Source organism: Heterodontus francisci, chromosome 3 (genome assembly GCF_036365525.1).
Source record: "Heterodontus francisci isolate sHetFra1 chromosome 3, sHetFra1.hap1, whole genome shotgun sequence".
Lineage (NCBI taxonomy): Eukaryota > Metazoa > Chordata > Chondrichthyes > Heterodontiformes > Heterodontidae > Heterodontus > Heterodontus francisci.
This window is the reverse complement of record NC_090373.1, coordinates 172,946,752-172,967,682: the sequence shown is the minus strand read 5'-3', so window position 1 is coordinate 172,967,682 and position 20,931 is coordinate 172,946,752. Positions and strand designations below refer to the sequence as shown.

At 45.4% G+C, this 20,931-nt stretch overlaps 1 protein-coding gene across 3 annotated transcripts in view; it reads left to right on the top strand.

Annotated features, from left to right (window-relative positions):
- The window catches only part of LOC137364463 (regulator of microtubule dynamics protein 2), a 192,937-nt gene that overhangs the window by 17,070 nt on the left and 154,936 nt on the right, over positions 1 to 20,931 (top strand). The gene's annotated exons all lie outside the window — the stretch shown is intronic.

Here is a 20,931-nt window from a genome sequence, read left to right as displayed (position 1 = left end):
GACCAAGTGCGCACTGGGGTGGTAAGCTCAATCACTGTTCGAAGAATAAACCCTGCTGCAGTCAAACCAGAGTTGGGGCAAAAGGAGAACCTGAAACCCCTTCCTCGCCTGGTCGTAACAATAGGCAAAGGCACACAGAAGACAGGCACTGAGGGAATACACAATGGTAATTTGTTTATTTTCGTATGTATTACGATAACGGTTGAATTTATAAAATTGGATTCAAATCTGTAGTTTATGTTTTAGTTGGTTGGAAAGAGGACAATGTGATAGTCATTGATAGAGGAAAGTTAAGGAGTGTGGATCTGTTGGTGAGTGGAGAGGTGTGGTTGATATTGGTATCACTCGTGGAATTATTTGATCACGTAGAGCCCAAGCAGAAAGGGGTTGTCCACTTTGTAGCCTGTTCCTGCTTCCCACTTTCTGTTGCACTTGCTCCTCTTCCAGTTCCTCCTCCTCTTTGTGCTCCTGCTCCTCAGCTTCTCACCTGATAGATGGTGGCTAGGAGATAGTATGCTGCATGCTGCACGACCATAAATCCTGATACCCACTTAGCTGAGTAATGCAGGACTCTTCCAGAGTGGTTCAGGCAGTGGAAGTGTTGCCAATGGTGTGCTGAATCATGCTTCTTGAGGAAGAGACACTCATTGTAGGCCTGTTGTGCACATGTATGTAAGTCTGGACTGAAGTGATGAGCCATGTCATGAGTGGGTAACCCTTGTCACAGAGTAGCCAGCCTTTGACTTTCCATAGTGGGTCAAATAATGGTGGTACATAGGACTATCATAAAATGAAGGAATTGTGACTACTGCCAGGATAATGGGTATTGTCATGGTCCTGTGGTTTTTTGGGGGGAATATGCGGTGTACCTTTTAGGCTTGCAAAGGATCAGTACTGCTTTAAGAACCAGCACACCTCCAGAGTTACTGAGACCGTGCATTATCGTTGCCTTCGATACAGCCACTGGGACTGAGTATCAAGCGATACATTTGTTGCAATTCATTTTTGAACTGGCTTTTTAGTTGAAGACGGTCTATTCTAACAGGGAACGCAGCCAGACAACTGTGGTGTTAGCACCTGAAAAAAGAGCTCTCAGCCATTTAAACTGAAGGAAGAAAATTTTAGTCTGTTTAATTATTATTATCTCTCTCAATTCTAAAAAAAGTCAAGCCAAAACAGAGACCTCTGATAATTTGAACTGAATGAAGGGAAGTAAGACTGTGACAATCTTTTACCCCTCAAAAACTCTAAAGTCAGATTGATTCTTTTGAAATCCATCGCTGAAGAAGGAAGCGTCACTTATTTGGCCTCCTTGTCTCGGGAGACAATTGGTAAGCGCCTGGAGGTGGTCAGTGGTTTGTGGAGCAGCGCCTGGAGTGGCTATAAAGGCCAATTCTAGAGTGACAGGCTCTTCCACAGGTGCTGCAGAAAAATGTGATTGTCGGGGCTGTTACACAGTTGGCTCTCCCCTTGCGCTTTTCTCTTTTTTTTCCTGCCAACTGCTAAGTGTCTCCGACTCGCCACACTTTAGTCCCGCCTTAATGACTGCCCGCCAGCTCTGGCGAACGCTGGCAACTGGCTCCCACAACTTGTGATCAATGTCACAGGACTCCATGTCGCGTTTGCAGACATCTTTGAAGCGGAGACATGGACGGCCAGTAGGTCTGATACCAGTGGCGAGCTCGCTGTACAATGTATCTTTGGGGATCCTGCCATCTTCCATGCGGCTCACATGGCCAAGCCATCTCAAACGCCGCTGACTCAGTAGTGTGTATAAGGTGGGGATGTTGGCCGCCTCGAGGACTTCTGTGTTGGAAATACGGTCCTGCCACCTGATGCCAAGTATTCTCTGGAGGCAGCGAAGATGGAATGAATTGAGACGTCGCTCTTGGCTGACATACGTTGTCCAGGCCTTGCTGCCATAGAGCAAGGTACTGAGGACACAGGCTTGATGCACTCGGACCTTTGTGTTCCGTGTCAGTGCGCCATTTTCCCACACACTCTTGGCCGGTCTGCATCGCGAGACAGGTTACTGGTGATAGTTGAGCCTAGGTAGGTGAACTCTTGAACCACTTCCAGAGCGTGGTCGCCAATATTGATGGATGGAGCATTTCTGACGTCCTGCCCCATGATGTTCGTTTTCTTGAGGCTGATGGTTAGGCCAAATTCATTGCAGGCAGCCGCAAACCTGTCAATGAGACTCTGCAGGCACTCTTCAGTGTGAGATGTTAAAGCAGCATCGTCAGCAAAGAGGAGTTCCCTGATGAGGACTTTCCATACTTTGGACTTCGCTCTTAGACGTGCAAGGTTGAACAACCTGCCACCTGATCTTGTGTGGAGGAAAACTCCTTCTTCAGAAGACTTGAACGCATGTGAAAGCAGCAGGGAGAAGAAAATCCCAAAAAGTGTGGGTGCGAGAACACAGCCCTGTTTCACGCCACTCGGGATAGGAAAGGGTCTGATGAGGTGCCGCCATGTTGAATTGTGCCTTTCATATTGTCATGGAATGAGGTGATGATACTTAGTAGCTTTGGTGGACATCCAATCTTTTCTAGTAGTCTGAAGAGACCATGTCTGCTGACGAGGTCAAAGGCTTTGGTGAGGTCAATGAAAGCAATGTAGAGGGGCATCTGTTGTTCGCGGCATTTCTCCTGTATCTAACGAAGGGCGAACAGCATGTCAACGGTCAATCTCTCTGCACGGAAGCCACACTGTGCCCCAGGGTAGACGTGCTCGGCCAGCTTCTGGAGCCTGTTTAGAGCGACTCAAGCAAAGACTTTCCCCACTATGCTGAGCAGGGAGATTCCATGGTAGTTGTTGCAGTCACCGCGGTCACCTTTGTTTTTATAGAGGGTGATGATATTGGCATCGCACATTTCCTGAGTTACTGGTCCCTCGTCCCAGCACAGGCATAGCAGTTCATGTAGTGCTTACTGCTGGAGTTAGACTACGGACTGTTCATGGTTTTACATTGAATTAAATATTCTAACTTGCACTTCTTGACTTCATGGTTTATACTCTGTTACATCAGTAAGGATTCTACAGTGTGACTGGTTAAATGGACATGTTTTCCTTGTTTGCACAGGCCCATGTAGAGGAAACTGCATTGTATCAGACTCCCAATGACCATTAATTGTCTCTCAAAAGCCCACAATAAGTGGGGGCAACTATAAGCAAGCACCATTCATTTGCTGCTGACCACAAAATCTGGTCCAGTGTGTTGAATTATCTTCAACAATCTGTCGAGCACAGTCCATAAATTATTTTAGAAGGGAAAATGCTTGGAAAAAAAGAAATACTGAAGGGTGTGGGAAGTGTGCAGGAGTGGGTGGCTCGTGTGGAGAAAAACATTGGTGAAGGATTAGATGGATCAGATGACCTGTTTCAATAATTCAAATTGGTGTTCGGATAAATCAGGTGGAAGAGGCTTTGAGGTGTGACTGAAGTATGCTAGATGGAAGACTTTGCTATGTACTGATAGAATAAATTGCTTGGTAACCTAAACTGTTACTCTTTCAGGTCAGTAGTAAACCTGGCAGTACTTGCAGATGACACAAAACTGGGTGGGAGGGTGAGTTGTGAGGCGGATGCAGAGAGGCTTCAGGGTGATTTGGACAAGTTGAGTGAGTGGGCTAATGCATGGCCAATGCAGTGTAATGTGGATAAATGTGAGGTTATCCACTTTTTGGTAGCAAAAGCAGGAAGGCAGATTCTTATCTGAACAGATATAAACTGAGAGAGGGGAATATGCAGCGAGACCTGGATATTCGTGTACACCAGTTGCTGAAGGTAAGCATGCAGGTGCAACAGGCGGTAAAAAAGGCAAATGGTATGTTGGCCTTCATAGCGAGAGGATTCGAGTACAGGAGCAGGGATGTCTTGTTGCAATTATACAGGGCCTTGGTGAGGCCACACCTGGAATATTGTGTGCAGTTTTGGTCTCCTTATTTGAGGAAGGATGTTCTTGCTATGGAGGGAGTGCAGCGAAGGCTTACCAGACTGGTTCTTGGGATGGCGGCACTGACGTATGAGGTGAGATTGAGTTCGTTGGGATTATATTCGCTGGAGTTCAGAAGGGTAAGGGGGGGGATCTCATAGAAACCTATAAAATTCTAACAGGACTTGACAGGGTAGATGCAGGAAGGATGTTCCCGATGGTGGGGGAGTCCAGAACCAGGGGTCATAGTCTAAGGATACGGGGTAAACCTTTCAGGACTGAGATGAGGAGAAATTTCTTCACCCAGAGAGTGGTGAGCCTGTGGAATTCGCGACCACAGAAAGCAGCTGAGGCCAAAACATTGTAAGTTTTCAAGAAGGAGTTAGATATAGCTTTTGGGTCTAAAGGGATCAAAGGGTATGGGGAAAGCGGGAACAGGTTACTGAGTTGGATGATCAGCCATGATCATAATGAATGGCAGAGCAGGCTCGAAGGGCTGAATGGCCTACTCCTGCTCCTATTTTCTATGTTAAGAGCTTAAAGACCTACTCCATCCAACGTCCTTCAGTGCTTGTTCTACCATGAAATATTCTATTTTACTTTTATTATTCATCAGAGGAAAACTATCAAACAGTGCAGCTAATTATCTGTGACCATCAGTAGATGGCAGTAGAAGTCCTGCAGCCCCGACTTAAGTTCAGTGAAAGCAATTGTTAAATAATATGTTGTCTTTAAGTTTATGATCAAACGTACATTCCTGTTTACTCACAAATACATATATCAAGCATTTGCTATGATGGCTACTGAATTGTGTCAGCCATTTTTGTTTATAGTTTTTTGGTTAAACTATAAACTTAAAAGTATCATCCATTGTTGCACCTGGCATAGTAGTTTAATCTGTGCAATGCCAGGCAGTCATGTACGATGTAGAAATAGCAAGAAGTCATTCTATAATTTGGTTCAGTTGAAGGGAATTGGTTATGGAGGGTGATTAGGGAGAGAAGGAAAATATTACTGTATCAATAGAATCGTCTTTTGTAGAATTATAAATCTTATAAAATATACATGCTTCTAAAGTGTAATTGAAAAGGTAGTAATAGTATGTGTGCATACATGGTTTGCCAAATGAAGTATAGGTATAAGAATGACTAATTGGAGTGAAGAATTTCTTGAGAATGGAATTAATCTGTCTGAAGAGATCATTGCTTGTTTTTTTTTGTAACCAGTTGCTCTTAAATAAATGTTTAGCAGTTTTTTTGGTTGGGCTTTTAGGAAGTGATGGTATTGCTGGAAATTGTTTGCAAGATGGATAAAAAGGTTAAGAGTTCATTGACTTGTCATTTAGTTGAGTTTACAACAACCTCTACAAGGGTTTAATGCCTTTATACTGTCAGTAACTAAGTCTGGAAGAACCTCTGGGCATCTATAGTGATAAATCCGATGCTTGCCATTACAAGAGAAGCAAATTGCTGTGGCAAGTACAAGATTCCTGTGCCGCCAGTGGAGTCTGTTGTCCTGTGCATTAAATTTGAAGGCTTCCTGAATCTGTTATCAAAGTGATTCCTGACAACGCAGCTGGCCACTGACGTCATCAGGCTCCGCCAAGATGTGCACTTGCGCTGATGGGCTCCTGCGCTCTGCGCGTGCGCTGCGTTCCGACTTGCCAGGACTGACGTCATCGTGTGACGTGTGCATCTTCGGGCAATGTGCCTGGACAGCCTCTGCGCATGCGCTTTCCGCACACAGCAATGCAACGCTAATTTATTCACCCATGTGTCGAGCTCCGTTCCTTCCCCTCGCTGCTCTTGCTGGCTGCTCCACTCCCCCCCCCCCCCCCCCTCCCCTCACTGCTCTCGCCGGCTGCTCCGCTCCCCCCTCCCCTCGCTGCTCTCGCCGGCCGCTCCGCTCCCCCACCCCCCCCATCCCCCTTGCTGCTCTAGGTGGCCGCTCTGCTCTTTCAGCTGTTCCGCTCCCCCACTCGCTGCTCTCGCCGGATGCTCCGCTGTTTTGGTTGCTTCGTTTCCCCCCCCCCCCCCCCCAACCTCGCTGTTCTCTCGCTGGCCACTCCACTCTTTTGGCCATTTTGTCCCCCCCCCCCCTCACTATTCTCTCTGGCCGCTCTGCTCTTTTGGCCGCTCCGCTCTCCCCCCTCACTGCCTCCTCCAGCTGCTCCGCTCCCCTCCGTCCCCGGCCTGCTCGCTCGCCCCCTCCCCAGCCCGGCCCCCTCCTCTCCCGGTCCCGCTCAGCTCCCCCCCCCCCCCCCCCCCCCCGGTCCTGCTCAGCTCCACCTCTGTCCCCGGCCCGCTTCACTCCCCCCACCCCATCCCGCTCGCTCGCTTTCTCTCTCCCGCCATTGTGTGCTGCCATGTGTTTAGGTCAGGTTGCCTTTATGTGATTATTTCAGCAGCACCATCTTTAGTCCTGGCAGCTGCCTGAAGTCACAGATTGTGACGTTTTAGTGACACATGCTGCATTTGCGCATGTACCACTACAGCGCCACCTAGTGGTAGCATTGTCAGCAAACGCAGCCATGTGTTATACCTGCATGCATTTGAAACAGAAACCTACCCATACTACATGTGGGAAGGTGGGCAATGATCCTGACATAGGTCATATCATAAAATGTACATAAATTCAACAAATATGAAAATTAGAGGATCTATTTGAATAAACTGTTGGTATGAATAATGTTTGGCTTGGTAATGTGTATCCTCTTAACTCTAGTTTCCATCACCAAAGTGTTATATGTCATTTAAATTATACAAATATATGATGGTGCGTTTTATTTGGCGAGATGGACACAAGGTTTTTAATGTATTTAATTTTAGATTAGCGGAGACCTGCAAAACATTTTCAGTGTAATTAGTATCTTTATCACAACAAAACCCAGGTATGTCCAGTGTACACAAAGCAGGACAAATCTAATCCGGCCAATTACTGCCCTATCAGTCAAAAGTGTGATGGAATATTCTGCACTTGCCTGGATGAGTGCAGCTCCAATAACACTCAAGAAGCTTGACACTATCCAAGATAAAGCATCCTGCTTAATTGGCTCCCCATCCACCACCTTAAACATTCATCCCTCCACACTAGCGCACAGTGGCAGCAGTGTGTACCATATATCATATGCACTGCAGCAATTCGCCAAACCTCCTTCAACAGCACCTTCCAATCCTGCGACCTTTACCACCTAGAAGGACAAGGGCAGGAGACACATGGGAACACCGCCATCTACAAGTTCCCCTCTAAGTCACACATCATTCTGCCTTGGAACCTAGTCGCTGTTCCTTCACTCGCTGGGTCAAAAACCTGGGACTCGCTTCTGAACCGCATAATGGGTCTACCTACACCATGTGGACAGTTCAAGAAGGCAGCTCACCACCACATTCTCAAGGCAGTTAGGGATGGGCAACAAATGCTGGCCTTGCCAGCAATATTCACCTCGCATGAAAGAATAAGAAAAAACGGTCTTTAAATCCCCATCCCATGCCATTCAGTTGCATGCCCCCCTGTCCCATGGTGCCATGGTCAGTTGGCCTATCATCCCTGCAGTCCTTGTTCTATGCATGCAGGTAGCAAGTACCTTGTATCTGTTGGACAAGGTCAAGGGCTCAGGTTCCTCCATCACTACATCCTTGATCCCCATACGTGCCTGACTCACAGTCACACTTTCCTGTCCTTGACTAGTGATTAACTCTAATATTTAGCCTAAGGGGTGTGACTGCCTCCTGGAACAAAATGTCCAGGTACCTCTCCCAGGGCTATCCCCTCTCCTCACTATGTGATAACTTAAAATAACAACCCTCTGGCTCCCCAACCAGAGGATATTGTCTTTCCCTATTAATGCTATCAAATCTTCATAATTTAAAAACCCTCAGTTAAATCTCTTTGCTTTCTCTGCTTCAGTGAAAATACTTCCAGTATCTCGAGGCTTTCCTCATAACTATCGTTTTCCATCTGCCATCATTCTGCTGACTCAACATTGTATGCTTTCTACAGCTGTAATGTTCTTTCCTATAAGGGAGTACCCAAAACTGTACACAGCACTGTAACCGTGGCCTAACCAATAATTTGTATAAATTCAAGAATCCTTCTTTATTTGTTCATGCAATATGGCTGTCCCTAGCAAGGCCAGCATATATTGCCCATCCCTAATTGCCCTTGAGAAGGTGGTGGTGAGCTGCCATCTTTTGAACTGCTGCAGTCCATTTGATGTCCGTACACCCACAATGCTGTTGGGTTGGTGTTCCAGGATTTTGACCCAGTGACAGTGAAGGAATGGCGATTTAGTTCCAAGTTAGGATGATGTGTGACTTGGAAGGGAACTTGCAGGTGTTCCCATGCGCCTGCTGACCTTGTTCTTCCAGGTAATAGTTAAGCAGATGACACTAAAATTAGTGGGATAGTAAATGGCAATAAAGAAATAAGAAATTTACAAATGGATAGGTTAGGTGAATGGGCCAAAATTTGGCAGATGGAGTTTAACGTGGATAAGTGTAAGGTTATCCATTTTGGTTGGAAGAATAGAAAGGCAAATTATTATCAGAGTGCTTCGGTGCAGAGGGATCTGGGTATCCTCGTGCATGAATCGCAGAAAACTAGTATGTAGGTACAGCAGGTAATAAGGCAAATGGAATTTTGGCATTTATTGCTAAAGGAATAGAGGGTAAAAGTAGGGAAGTGTTGCTGCAACTGTACAAGGCACCTGGAGTATTGCGTACAGTTTTGGTCTCCTGACTTGAGGAGGGATGCAGTTGCACTGGAGGTAGTTCAGAGGAGGTTCACTATATTGATTCCACAGATGAGGGATTTGTCTTATGAAGAGAGATTGAGCAGTTTAGGCCTTCACTCTCTGGAGTTTAGAAGAATGAGAGGAGATCTAATTGGTGATTAAGGGGATTGACAAAGTAGACGTAGAGAGTATGTTTCCTCTTGTGGGGCAATCTAGAACGAGAGGTCAGAGTTTTAGGATAAAGGGTAGCAGATTTAAAACTGTGACGGGGAGAAATTAGTTCTCTCAAAGGGTCGTGAGTCTGTGAAATTCACTGCCCCAGAGTGTGGTGGATGCCGGGACATTAAGTACATTTAAGGAGGAGATAGACAGATTTTTGATTAGTAATGGGTTGAAGGATTATGGCGAATGGGCGGGAAAGTGGAATTAAGGCCGAGATGAGATTAGCCATGATAGTATTGAATGGCGGAGCAGGCTCGAGGGGCTGAATTGCCTACTCCTGCTCCTAGTTCTTATGTTTCTTGTGTTTGGAAGGTACTGTTGGCGCCTTGTTGAGCTGCTGCAGTGCTTTACTCCTTGCTGTTGTTTATAAAATACAAAACACTACTGGTCATCTTTATCATAAAATCATAGAATGGTTACAGCACAGAAGGAAACCATTCGGTCTGATGTGCCTGTGCTGGCTCTCTGTAAGAACACTCACCTAGTCCCAATCCCCTGCCTTTACCCTGTAGTCCTGCAAATTTTTTCTCTTCGGATAATTAGCCAATTCTCTTTTGAGGGCCTCATTGGAATCAACCTCCACCACTCAAGCAGTGTATTCCAGGTCCTACCCACTTGCTGCGTTGCTATTGCTTCTTTTGCCAGTTACCTTAAATCGATGTCTTCTGGTTCTAGATCCTTCTGCCAATGGGAGCAGTTCTCCCTATCCAAACCCCTCATGATTTTGAACACCTCTAACAAATCTCATCTTCATCTTCGCTTCTCCAACCTATCCATGTAACTGAAGTTCCTTGTCCCTGGAACCATTCTTGTCAATCTACACCCTCTCTAATGCCTTAACATCCTTTGAAAAGTGTGGTACCCACAACTGGACACAGTACTCCAGTTGAGGCTGAACCAGTGTTTTATGCAAGTTTATCATAACTTTCTTGTTCTTTATGCCCCTATTTATAAAGCCCAGGATCCCTTTTACCCACTTTCTCAACCTGCCCTGCAACCTCAGTGATTTGTGCACATATACCCCCAGGTTCCTCTACTCCTGCACCCCTTTTAGAATCGTATTCTTTCATTTATATTGGCTCTCCTTGTTCTTCCAGTCAAATTGAATCACTTTGCACTTTTCTGCATTAAATTTCTTCTGCCACTTATCCGCCTATTCCACGGCCTGTCACTATCCTCCTCACAGTTGACAATATTTCCAAGTTTTATGTTGTCAGCAAATTTTGATATTGTGCCCTGGACATCTAAGTCTAGATAATTAATATATATCAAGAACACCAACCCCTGGGGAACCCTGCTATCTACCTTCCTCCAGTTTGAAAAGCAACGGTTCACAACTACTCTCTTTCTGTCACTCGGCCAATTTCATATTCATGTTGTTACTGTCCCTTTTATCCCATGGGCTTTAACTTAGGGTTTTATTTACTTAACATGTGTATTTTTACCAAATTATGTATTTTTTTTCTCTACCCACAGTCTTACGTGTATACTTGCATTACTTTTTTTTCCTCCCAAAATGTATTGCCTCACACCTACTCAGATTTAATTGCATCTTCCATCTTCCATAAATTCAAATTAGATACCATAAATAATGCAGCCAAGTGAGAATTTCTCTTTTGGCTGCATTATTTATGGTATCTAATTTGAATTTATGGACAATTCAATTTTTAGTACAGAAAATTACTTTAAACATATACTTTACCACCTAGAGTTTCTGTAAATAGCATAGATCAAGTCTAGCTACAGATTGTGACTATTTTCCTACTGCTTACCAATAGTCTCTAGTAAACTTCATACTGGATTCCACGACAGACTATCTTCATTCACTCTAGCTCCAAATGCCTAGGTTACAAATTGCTGGAGATTGCACTATAGCCATTAAAAGGGTGCGTACATAGTAGAGCTTTCATTTCCAAGGTGCAGTTCATAGAATGCATCATTCTGTTGAGGATCAGTGCCACTTTCAACGTAACACATTTATCTTCTTAGTAACAGGTGGAAGAAGTTGATTCTAAAAATAAATATGAGGGAGAAATGTTTTTTGGGAATAAAATTATTTACGGACACTTTGGGAGTTTCTTCTCAGGTTTACAGTATTAATTTCACATTAGTCTCCCCCAAGTATGGTGGAGTTGCTTGCAAATGGAGGATTTTCAGAGAGCCTTATTCAAGAATAGAACTCGTTAACTGTAAAGTTGCATCTGACAGGATGGGGAGAATTTTAACCCCCACTCCACCTATTCCTGCTCCTGATTCATGTGTTCATACATATGTACGTATGGGAGGGTAGGAGCAGATTGGCAGCAAATGTGTAACTTGACCCCAAGTCACCATGAACACACCTACATCCGCTTTAACAGCAGTGAGTTTGGGGGCATCGGAGTAACCCGCGCTGGAGTGGCTGGTCTGTCTTCATATATTAATGAGGCTGCTTTCCTCGGCTTTTGGCAGCCAGTTGCATTTAACGCTGGCTAGCCAGGTTTCCCAGGGCTCAGGGCATTTCCAGATTTTCCCCTTCAAATACACCCCCCTGATTCCTCCCTGTAATTATTGGGACCTATGAATCTGTTTGTTTCTTTATATTTCTTTCCAGAGCCATATGATTCTCGCTGTATGACCTCTTTAAAAAGTTAAAATACTAATTTTGAATCTGTTTACTAAAGGAATGTTCATAAGCAGGTATTTTTGCTTATATTCTTGGAATAAAATCAAACATTTGTTGCAACTTCTATTATGATCAAATGCTGTATAGTTTAGCTATTGAGGACTGCATTTATCAAGGGTGAAGTAAGAATGTTTACCCATTTTCATGGGAGATGGGTGAAAAGAGGAGCTGGGCTAACAATATGAGAATCTGGAAAATGATTGTACTGTGATGTAGACAATTTATTTGGAAGCCTCCCCCACCCCCCAAACCCCCAAATTCTGTACAAGTCCAGTACTATCCTAGCCATTGGAAAGTTGAATAGCAATAAACTCTGAAAATAATTTTTCAATTTTGCTCCTTAATATTTGAGTTACAGCAGTAACAAAAGTGTTGGGAGAGAAAATTGTAAGCCAGCGTTGAAGCATCCCAGCTTGCAGGCTGCGCTGCAGCCAAGTTTAGAGGGTTTCAGCAACAGAACAGCTGGGGCACTGGCAGAGTCGGGCAACGTTACAGAGGTGGCAATAGGCGATCTTAGTGACGGCATTGATGTGTGATTGAAAGCTCATCTCGGGGTCAGATATGACACCGAAGTTGCGAACAGTCTGGTTCAGCCTCAACCAGTTGCCAGGGAGGGGGGATGGAGTTGGTGGCTAGGGAGTGGAGTTTGTGGCAGGGATCGAAGACAATGGCTTCAGTTGTCCTTATGTTTGATTGGAGGAAATACCTGCTCATCCACTACTGAATGTCAGGCAAACAGTCTGACAATTTATAGACAGTGGAGAGGTCGAGAGAGGTGGTGGTGAGGTGGGTGGCGTCAGTTTACGTGTGGAAACTGACGTGTTTTCAGATGATGTTGCGAAGAGCTTCAAAACAGCGCGAGAGGAGAGTGGTCCAAGAGCTTCAAAACAGCGCAAGAGGAGAACGGTCCGAGAGCTGGGGCTAGGGCTCAGTCTGTGAGTGCATCATATTCGGAGAAAAAAATAAAAAGTGGCGTCACAGGGAAATAGGTGAGTGATTGGTTGGTGAGTATTTTGTTATTTTTCTCATTCATTTTTCAAAACTCAGGTAATTTATTAGTATTTGTAAAGTTTACGAGTGGTAGTAAAGCTGATTAGATTGTAGTCGGTAGTGTTTGGAGTAGAACAAGGCCCCTACGGTAATTAGTATTTTTTAATTAAACAGAGTAACTAAGTAATCTAAAGGTAAGTCATGGCAAGAGAGCTTGCACCCGTGATATGCTCCTCCTGCGCTATGTGGGAAATCAGGGATGCTTCCAGTGTCCCTGACAGTCATGTGCGCAGGAAGTGTATCCATCTGCAGCTACTGGCTACCTGCATTACGGAGCTGGAGCTGCGGGTGGTTTCACTGTGGAGCATCCACGATGCTGAGATCATCGTGGATAGCACGTTCAGTGAGGTGGTCACACCGCAGGCAAGCGCTGCAAAGGCAGGAAGGGAATGGGTGACCACCAGACAGAGTAGAGGAAGGCAGATAGTGCAGGAGTACCCTATGGCCATCCCCCTCTCTAACAGATATACTGCTTTGGATATTGTTGGGGGAGATGGCTCAGGGCAAAGCAGCAAGAGCCAAGTTCAGGGCACCATGGGTGGCTCAGCTGCACAGGAGGGGAGGAAGAAGCGGGGCAGGGCTATAGTGATAGGTGATTCTATCGCAAGGGGTACAGATAGGCGTTTCTGTGGCTGCAAACATGACTCCAGGATGGTATGTTGTCTCCCTGGTGCTAGGGTCAAAGATGTCACGGAGCGGCTGCTGGACATTCTGAAAGGGGAGGGTGAACAGTCAGAGATCGTGGTTCACATTAGTACCAATGACATAGGTAGAAAGAGGGATAAATCCTGCAACAAGAATTTAGGAAGCTAGGTAGCAGATTTAAAAAAACAGGATCTCAAAGGTTGTAAACTCCGGATTACTCCTGGTGCCACGTGCTAGCAAGTATAGGACTAGGAGGATAGAGCAGATGAATGCGTGGCTGATGAGGTGGTGCAGGAGGGAGGGCTTTAGTTTCCTGGGTCGCTGGGTCTGTTTCTGGCGTAGGTGGGACCTGTATAAGTTGGACGGATGCACCTGAACCATAACGGGACCAACATCCTTGCTGGGAGGTTTGCTCGTGCTGTTGGTGGGGGGGGCGGTGGTTAAACTAATTTGACAGGGGGAATGGGATACGGAGTGGAGGTACAGTAAGGGCTGATGCACATTCAAATATAGAAGAGAAACTGAGTCAGTCTGGAAGACAGAGAAAATATAGACCTGTTAAGGCACAAGCAAACAAAGCAAGGATGGATTGCATCTATTTTAACGCAAGGAGTCTTACTAATAAGGCAGATGAGTTGAGGGCATTGATTAACACATGGGAATATGACATTATTGCTCTCACAGAGATATGGTTGAGGGAAGCGCAGGACTGGCAGCTCAATATTCCAGGGTATAGAATCTTAAGGCATGACAGGGGAGGGTGTCAAAGAGGCGGTGGTATTGCACTGTTGATCAAGGAGTCAATTACTGCAGTAAGGAGGGATGATATCTGAGAAGGTTCCTCAAATAAGGGCATATGGGGAGAACTTAAAAACAAAAAAGGGGCAATCACTTGGCTGGGAGTGTATAACAGGCCTCCAAACAGTCAGGGAGAGATAGAGGAGCAGATATGTGGGCAAATCTCAGAGAGGTGTAATAATAGTAGGGGAATTCAACTTCCCCAGTATCAACTGGGATAGTTTTAGTGCAAAAGGCTTAAAGGGGTGGAATTTTAAAGTGCATCCAGTAGAGCTTTTTGAGCCAGCACGTAGAAAGTCCGACGAGAAGGGGTGGTACTGGACCTAATCCTAAGGAATGAAGCCAGACAAGTGGTAGAAGCGTCAGTGGGGGAGCATTTCGGGAATAGTGACCATAACTCTAAGATTTAAGGTAGTTATGGAAAAGGACAAAGATGGACCAGAAATAAAAGTACTGAATTGGGGGAAGGCCGATTACAATATGATAAAACAGGATCTGGCCACAGTGGACTGGGAGCAGCTACTTGGAGGAAAGTCTACATCAGACCAGTGGGAGTCATTCAAAGAGGAAATAGTGAGAGTTCAGAGCCAACATGGTCCTTCCCTTCACCTTTACGGGAACAAGAAGTCCTGGGAACCCTGGATGTCAAGGGATATAGACGATTGGATAAGGAAAAAAAAAAAGGAGGCTTATGGCAGATTCAAAGCGCTGAAAACAGCGGAGGCCCTAGAGGAGTATAGAAAGTGTGGGAGGGTACGTAAAAAAGTAATTAGGAGAGCGGACAGAGGAATTGAGAAAACACTGGCGGGCAAGATAAAGGAAAATGGTAGGAATGTGGAACTAGTGTAGGATTAGTATAAATGGGTGGTTGATGGTCGGCACAGACTCGGTGGGCCAAAGGGCCTGTTTCAGTGCTGTATCTCAAAAAAAAAAAAAATAAATAAATAAAAATAAAATCCCCAGTCATTTTATAAGTATATTAAGGGCAAGAGGATAACCAGGGAAAGAGTAGGGCCCATTTGGGACCGAAGTGGCAATCTGTGTGTGGAGCCGGAAGACATAGGTGAGGTTTTAAATGATTACTTTTCATCTGTGTTCACTATGGAGAAGGATGATATAGGTGTCGAGATCAGGGAGGGGGAGTGTGATGTACTAGAACAAATTAGCATTGAAAAGGAGGAAGTATTAGCTGTTTTAGTGGGCTTAAAAGTGGATAAATCCCCAGGCCCCAGGTGAGATTTATCCCAGGCTGTTATGTGAGGCAAGGGAGGTGATAGCAGGGGCTCTGACACAAATTTTCAAATCCTCTCTGGCCCCAGGAGAGGTACCAGTGGATGGAGGACAGCGAATGTGGTACCATTATTCAAGAAGGGTAGTAGGGATAAATCAGGTAATTACAGGCCAGTGAGTCTAACATCAGTGGTGGGGAAACTATTGGAAAAAATTCTGAGGGACTGGGTTAATCTCCACTTGGAGAGGCAGAGATTAATCAGGGATAGTCAGCATGGCTTTGTTAGGGGGAGATCGTGTTTAACTAACTTGATTGAATTTTTCGAGGAGTTAACTAGGTGTGTAGATGAGGGTAAAGCAGTTGATGTAGTTTACATGGACTTCAGTAAGGCTTTTGATAACCAATCTCCTATGCGGGACCTTAAGAAGGTAAGAGCCCATGGGGTCCAGGGTAATTTGGCAAACTTGATCCAAAATTGGCAGGAGGCAGAGGGTGATGGTCGAGGGTTGTTTTTGCGAGTGGAAGCCTGTGACCAGTGGTGTACCGCAGGGATCGGTGCTGGGACCCTTGCTGTTTGTAGTGTACATTAATGATTTAGATGTGAATATAGGAGGTATGATCGTAAGTTGCACTGGAGAGGGTGCAGAGGAGATTCACCAGGATGTTGCCTGGGCTGGATAGGCTAGGGTTGTTTTCCTTAGAGCAGAGAAGGCTGAGGGGAGATATGATTGAGGTATACAAAATTACGAGGGGCATTGATAGGATAGATAGGAAGAAGCTGTTTCGCTTAGGGGAGGGTAAATAACCAGGGGGCAGGAGGTTTAGAGGGGGTCTGAGGAAAAGTTTTTTCACCCAGAGGGTGGTTGGAATCTGGAACACACTACCTGAAGGGGTGGTAGAGGCAGGAACCCTCACAACATTTAAGAAATATTTAGATGAGCCATAGCATACAAGGCTACTGACCAAGTGCTGGAAAATGGAATTAAAATAGATAGGTGCTTGATGGCTGGCACAGACACGATGAGCCGCAGGGCCTGTTTCTGTGATGCATAACTCTGACTCTAAGGGGCATCATGTCGATGTACAAGGGGCCAAGGATAGATCCTTGGGAGTCACCAGTGGTAATGGTAATGGAGTGAGAAGAGAGGCCATTGACGGCAATTCACTGGCTATGATTAGATAGATAAGAAAGGAACTAGGCAAGTGAAGTCCCACCCAGCTGGACCACAGTGGAGAGGCGTTGGAGGAGGATGGTGATCAACTGTGTCAAAGACTCCAGATAGGTCGAGAAGGTCAAGGAGGGATAGTTCGCCTTTGTCACAGTTACATAGGATGTAATTTGTGATTTTGATGAGAGCTATTTTGGTACTGTGGCAGGGCGAAAACCTGATTGGAGGGATTCAAACATGGAGTTCTGGGAAAGATGGCACACACTTGGGAGGTGACAAGATGTTCAAGGACTTTCCTCCTCCAACGCCTCTCCACTGTGGTCCAGCTGGGTGGGACTTCACTTGCCTGGTTCTATTCTTATCTAACTAATCATAGCCAGCGAATTGCCATCAATGGCTTCTCTTCTCACTCACGAACAATTACCACTGGTGTCTCCCAAGGATCTATCCTTGGCCCCTTCCTGTAGTGCATCGACATGCTGCCCCTTGGCGACATTATTGGAGATGCAGTAGTAGCTTGAAAGGAGGGAGTCGGGTTGATTTTTTTTGAGGCCACAGTATTTATGTGGCTGCAAGATCAGGTCAGAGGCTGGGAATTCTGCGGCGAGTAACTCGCCACCAGACTCCCCAATGCCTGTCTGCCACCTGACTCCCCAAGGCCTGTCCACCATCGACAAGGCACAAGTTAGGAGTGTGGTGGAATACTGCCCACTTGCCTGGATGGGTGCAGCTCCAACAACACTCAAGAAGCTCAACGCCATCCAGGACAAAGCAGCCTGCTTGATCGGCATCTCACCCACCACCTTTAACATTCACTCCCATTACCACTGACGCACAGTGGCAGCAGTGTATACCATACACAAGATACACTGCAGCAACTCACTAAGACTCCTTTGGCAGTACCTTCCAAACCCACAACCTCTACTGCTTAGAAGGACAAAGGCAGCAGATGCATAGGAACACCATCACCTGCAATCCCCCCCCCACCCCTCCTGCCAAGTCACCGACCATCCTGACTTGGAACTATATCGCCGTTCCTTATCTGTCGCTGGGTCAAAATCATGGAACCCCCTTCCAAACACCACTGTGTGTGTACCTACTCCACATGGACTGCAGCGGTTCAAGAAGGCAGCTCACCACCACCTTCTTGAGGACAATTGGAGATGGGCAATAAATGCTGGCCAGGCCAGTGACGTCTGAATCCTGTGAACGAATAACAAAAAAAGACTGTGATTTGGTGATGAATTCCACACCGCCACTGTGACAGGCTGGGCGAGACAAATGGTTAAAGGTATAGCCAGGAGCTGTGGGGGGGGGGGCTTCATTTAGTGGGCAGGTGTCATTACTCCCTAGTCAGGTTGCTGTCAAGGCCATGATGTTGATGCTGTCATCAACAATAAGATCATGGATTTCAAGGATTACAAATTAATCTAATTTTCGATTCAACCTCCACCACCATAAGATACCAGTTGAGCGCTCTGCACTCTGCACTCTGCTGTGTTTTTCCTCCACCAGCAACGTAATTTCACTGGAAGTGTGGTTAGCTGAGTTTCAGATACCAAGGGGACCAGGTTAATGGAACATTCTACATGTTTATGCTTTGGTTAAATCTTTTTTCAATGGTTTGAATGCTGTACTTTCTAATATGACAAAGCAATATCTTCCTACTGTTAAATTTGTCAAAAAAATTCTGTTTCTCCGCACATTTTTCCCCCCATTTTTTGAAGGCGCTGCACTCATTACACTCCCATAGGCACAGGCTCTTTGTTTTCTTGGTCACATGTTTATTTTTGCTATAGGACCTTAATGAGTGTCAGTGGGCTACTTGACCATGGAAAGTATCATAGGTGACCCTGATTCTATTCTCAATGGCTGGAGGTGAGGGGTGTTGTTCCTGTCGCCTACCCATCTCAGCTGCCATTTTACCAGCAGCGGGGGTGGTTGAAAATGACCTGCCCATCCCAGGTCACTTGAGGCCCTTAAGTTGCTACTTATGGGCCTCTTCCCACCGCCACTGGTATATTACCAGCAGTGGCCGGGAACTTCAGCACCTGAGGAGGCCACCTGGTGTTACCAGGTGGCTGCCTCCTGGGGTGGGAGGGCCATCCTGATTGGACACCCTGTACCCCACAGAGATCCTCCCAGCAGCACAGGCTGCCCTCGATGGTGCAGCTACAACACCGCCCCCCCCCCCCCCCCCCACCTCTTGCTGGGGCCCAGCTGATTGTCCCTTGCGAAGCCTGAAAGCCCACTTACTTTTTTCAGGGCTGGCATCCATGATGCTGCTCTGGGTTTGAAGTCCCAGCACTGGCCACCGCTCTTGGTGGCACTGCTGGGACTGAGGAGCTGCTGGCCCGCTGATTGGCCGGCAGTTCTTGGAGGCGGAAGTCCCCCTAGAGGCCAATTAAGGGCCTGCGCCACGCATATTCTCTGCGTGGCGTCCAGGCCTGCTGGAGGAAGGCTTGCCCCCAACCTTTAAGCCAGTGAGTGGGGCCTCCGCTGCCACACAAAATTCCGGCTATCATCTATAGGTCTATAAGGGACACAGGGGGTCACTCGATAGGAATAAAAGGCCTATTTGACTTTTTTCTTCCTCACTCCTTTGTAACACAGCAATCCTGAGGCCAGCTGCTGTCCCTCAATTTATGTCCAAGCTGAGATTAAGTTAACTCAGCACAGACCAGAAATTGAACCTGGCACCTCCTACCCAATATGGCTTCGTAGTATACTGAGCCCATTAGGGAGCTCCCTCAAAAAGATGAAAATATTATAGCACTTTTGTTTCCCATGTAAATGCAACATATAGATTAATAGTGCCTGGAAGAAATTTTGCTTAAAGCTCGATGTCGGTCTGCATTTGTGAAAGGATTAAACTACATAGGCATGACTCGCATATTACTGTAGCTAACATTGTGTAAATTGAACTAGGAAAAATTGTTCCCCTTACTTACATGGTAAACTTGAAAGTATGTGAAATAACAAATGTTTTCTGAAATAATCACTAATCAACCGATAGAATGAGTTAAAATGGAAAACCACAAGGGGGTAAATGGATTTATGCTCATACCCTGCAATTAACATCATGCAAGCTTGTTCACATCCTCCTCCTGTTTTGTACATAGTGGACAGTTTCAACTATTTTGAAGAGACCACTGATTTTTTTTTTTATTTGACGTGATGATTTGGAAAATTGCCCGATTGTAATAAAATTTATCAAAGCAAGCTGTTTCCATTTCTGGCCAAGTTAGATTGAGATCCCTTGCGGCAACATACCAGCAACTCCCTTAGAACATTAACAAAACAGACGAATACTTTGATGGTTTAGAGCTGAAAACACACCTGCTTCTTGATATTATGCAGTATGTAGATTACATTTTCCTTGCTGTAAAAGATTAAGAGCTGTAAATGTGATACAAGCCTAAATGTATTATGCCTTAATAGAGCTATTAGTGATATAGCATTATTAGAAATATGGTATGAGGATGGTGGGGAGGGAGAGGGCATGGATTAATGAATACATAAACAATTGGCCACAGTCTCCTTACAGTCAACAAATAGCACTGGTGCAGGCACAATAAATTAAGGTGAGTAATTGGGAGTTATATTGATTAAAAGTAAATTCAAAAAATGAAACTTAAAAATTTAGGTTGGCTGTAGTGTTGATGAGCTGTATGTGCTGTTCCTATTCAGCAGAAGTTTACAGATTTCTAAATACAATGACATAAAGGACTATGGAGATAGTGTGGGGGGAAAAAGGCATTGAAGTGGATGATTAGCCAAGTTGTATTGAATGGTGGAGCAGGCTTGATGGGCTGAATGGCCTACTCCTGCGTTCCTAGGTCAACACCTGAAATGTTGACCTTTCATTTTTTTTTTTTAAAGTGGCTTTCTGCAATTATTTGTCCTCCAAGAATAACTTGCTCTGAACACTAAAATGCATTTGGTGGAAGAGGTAGCTCCCAAAGGTATCGGAAAGTGAACACCTGGAGGTGTTGCACCAATTCTATTATTTCTTTCGTGCATAAGGAACCCAAGATGCTAACATATCTGCCATATTGTGGTCCGAAGATGCTTGGGAGGAAGCTCAAAATGAGCCTGTCAGCTTAATAGCAAAATGATGTGCAAGTGTAACTACGGAAAGGCAATTCTGGAGAAAGCGGAAAGTGCAGTGATAACTCCTTTCTGTTGCTGGTTTAATGGAACCTCTTCTATCAGAACTGAGCAGTCAGGAACTCTCATAACTTTTCTTATCACAAGCTCCTATCGATAACACCAATTACCAATTTACCTGTCTTTAATAATTGACTAAAAGTAATTGATAGTATATATGACCTATGCATCTGGAATGCTCCTTTTTTGGCACAGGCACCTTTTTTAGCCACCATTTCCCATGCAGCTGGTAAATGGGTATTCACTGGGTGGTGTAATTCAAGTCAGAAGGATCTTGGGTTCAACCCCATACCTCACCAATGGAGGTAGCGA